We start from the raw sequence: 3,568 nt of genomic DNA on the forward strand, positions 1-3,568 counted from the left end.
AGGTGATGGGGAGGGGGTGGGAGGGGGGGATTTCCACTAGGCAGAGAAATAATAAATGCTTCTTAATTTTTAATTATTTTTAATACTGGCTGTAAGAAGAACATGGCATTGGCCCGTGACTATTTCAGGGTCACCCACACAAGCAGCTGGGGAAATCGATTTCACCTCAAATTACTTTGAAAATGCAGGTCGAGCTGGAGCATACACTCAGCACTTGCTCACAATCCAAACCTGCTTTCTTTCCCTTCAGCACCCAGGAATGACAAGGTTTAAGAATGCTGGATGTAGAGAGAAACTGATTAAATGAAGGTTAAATGGGTAGGGCATGATCTTGAGAGTGTCATTACAAAGGGTCCTGCGCATCTTTTAGCCCAGGGAAGGTAGGAGTCACCCAAATGGTGACACATTGCTACTAATAATACGTTACATAGGCTGGACCAGAATATGCAATCTTTTCCATTAAATTCCAGTCGAATTCTGCCATAGATACAGCATGGGGGTTCACTGGTCTGTTTATGGGTGGGAGTGACCATATGTCCTGGTTTGACCAAGACAGTCCCAGATTTCATAAGCTGTCCCAGTTGGTTGGTGAGAATCGAAGAAGTCCCAGATTGGTACCACCTTGCCCACACATGCCTGGTCTGCCTCCTCCTGAGCAGGCTGGAGGGCGGTGGGCTGGGCTGAGCTGAGCACCACAGGGTTGGGGGGGAAGAGGGGATGGGCCGGGGTGGGGCTGGGGCTCAGGCACCTGAGCAGGAGGGTGGCCTGGGGCAGGCATGACAGTGCAGAGTCCCGTGGCCAGGCTCCATTCCCCATGCACAGAGGCTGGATCTGGCTGGGAGCAGCTCCTGTGCAGCACCCCCCCGGGCTCCACCAGCCTGTACCACATAGCCACATAGTGCCTCCCTGCCCCAACCAGCAGCCTTGTGCCCTGCCATTGCACTGGCTGCTGAGGCCTGGGCTATGTGTGGCAGCCCCAGGCAGTTGCCAGCGGCAGGGGGAACATGCCCACCATCCCAGGTTTCCCTAAAATGATTATGGTCACCCTACTGATGGGTAAAGTTCTATTTAATGTGAGTCACTGTGTGGCAGAATCTGGCCCAGAAGGGGGAGTTTTTCAAGACCTACCTTTTGTATACAGCTTTTTGTGCAAAAGTGCTTTAAAGGTCCTCCCCTGCATGTGACAGAGTTCCACCGAAATGCAGCCACCTCTGGGGTGCAGTGTATAGAAGGGGCAATGCCAGCATAGTATTGAAGGAAGCAAGTACTGAAGGAATCCTAATAATTGCACACAGTGGACAGGAGCTTTTACTTTTCAGGCCTCATTTAGGAACCCCTGACACAGCAAGCTGTATGGGTCACCACTTCCCCACCTGGGGAGGATAAGGGGCTAATGTTACAAAAAGGGGATTCAATTTACAGTTCTACATCCTAGGACGCTTGGAGCATGAGAGCAAGTCTATACAGCTAGGTAAAGAAGTAACTGCAGAGCAGGCAGGCAAACCCCCACCAGTTTTAACCAAGCTAGTTAAGATACCAGTATTAGTGAAGATGCAGAGGCACAGGCTAGAGCCCAGCATACAAGACAGCTAGGGACAAAGCAAGCATTACTGTGCCCATTTCACAGACAAGCAAACTGAGGCAAACTAACTAATCTAAGTCCCTGCATGAACGAACAGCAGAACTGGGCACTGAGCCCAACTTTCCTAAGACCTGTGTACAAGCTGCCATCCCTTTACCCCTTGCCCTGCATGACCCCCTTCTCTGGGTAAACAAGGAGCTCTTACCCACATGGCCAGCCATGTGCTTTTCAGCTTCTCCCACAGAAAAGCCATGTGAGTTCAGGTCGCAGTGGCAGAAGAGCAGGCTTCACAAAGGAGTTATTAGCACCAGGCTGTGTGGGTTTGAATTTCCCCAAGTTTCCCACACTTTTCCTCTATTGATAACATTTCTTGTTGGGACAATAGAAGTGTGCCTTGCAACTACTCGCAACATTAGTGATGGTGCTTGAACCTGAATGAATTAAAGGGAAAGAATCCAACTCCCAAAAGACCATCTGGCTAGCAGTTAGAATACAGCAAGAAAGGTCAGGGCTGCCACTCAGAAGTTGGGAAAAAGATGCTCTTTGACACTGAAGAGTCTTTAACCAGCCTGGTACAACAACTACCTGCCAGCCCCAAGCTTCGCGTTCCCCCACCATCAAGCCCACACTTGCAAGAGACATGGGATGCGGTGGTGAAAGAAGGCAAGGAAAAATGCAACATCTTATTAGGGCTGGCAAAAGCTAACACTGCTGGGGCTGGTCACTGGGCTGTGTCTTATTTAATGTTATAATCCTCTGGCTGCTTCAAAGTGTGCATGAGATGACTTGTCTCCTGGCTTTCCCACAACACAGGGAATAAAGGACTCTGAGGACAACATCTGTCCTTAACAAAGAACTAAGCCCATTCAGACCCATACAATGAAAACCATGAAGCTGGCTATTTCCCTGACCTCCCTTCCTGACAACTGCCTATTACATTCAGGCTCCGCTTCAGGGTTCACAGTAGAAGAAATATTCCCTGGCTTTCTCTAAACACGGCAGCATTCCCTCCACCAGAAAAAAACTGTCTCAGCTCCTTAGCCATTCCTCCCTGTTTCACATACATCAGTTCAAAAGCAAAGGGTCCTCCACTTCACAGGCTATGGGCCAGACTCTCAGCTGGTATAAATCAGCACAGTCTATTGAAATGTCATCCACACGTCCCTTTTACAACCTACCTCCACACATATCTAATGCATATCAATAGCACTATATCAGTTTATTCCAGTGGAGGCCTGGGTCCTGCTATTTTCATTGCTGCCTTCAAGGCTACATCCAAGAATGCACTACTCCAGCTAACTAAAACCAGGACTGACTCGAGCCTTTGTCCAAAAAATGAGCTCAACCTATTTTTATCCCATGCAGTTCAAAAAGATTTGCTTAACTTTTAATAGAAAACTGTTTGGTTCCCCTGCACTGATTTTGACTCAATAATTCAAAGAAACACTTCTAATCCACTGGCTCAACCCCTTTACAAAAACCAGCAAGCATCATTTTTCCCTTTTTTTCCAGACAAGGAAACAGAGGCAAAGTGATTTGCCAATGGCCATTTATAGTGAGTCTGTGGCAGAGGTGCACAACACTTAGCTTAGAGTCTCATCCTCTGCAAGAGAATGCTTGCCTGATTTACCAACCTACTGTGAAAAGGACAGTATTCCCAAACAGTATTCCCAAACAGTATTCTGGGACTACCTGAAAGCAGGAATATCAGAAAGAGAGAAGTCCTAGGAGATTTGTAGCAAGCCTTCCAAGGAGAGCATCACTCCTGGTGTTTTAGATCATTAGTCTCCTTGCTGGGATACAGAGAAGGGCATTAGTAGTCTGAATCCCATCCAGGCTTACACCTTTATGTCTCAAAGTCTGGTGCTACATCTTGCGCCCATTACTATCACCCCCTGAAAAAACCTGCATGAAGCTTAAAGAGGAGAAGGGACCAAAAGAGCACTGGGACAGAGTGAAAGTGGGTTAAATGCTGCTTGCAAGCAT

Source organism: Gavialis gangeticus, unplaced genomic scaffold, assembly GCF_001723915.1.
Source record: "Gavialis gangeticus isolate Ggan-Ray unplaced genomic scaffold, GavGan_comp1, whole genome shotgun sequence".
NCBI classification, from domain to species: Eukaryota; Metazoa; Chordata; order Crocodylia; family Gavialidae; genus Gavialis; species Gavialis gangeticus.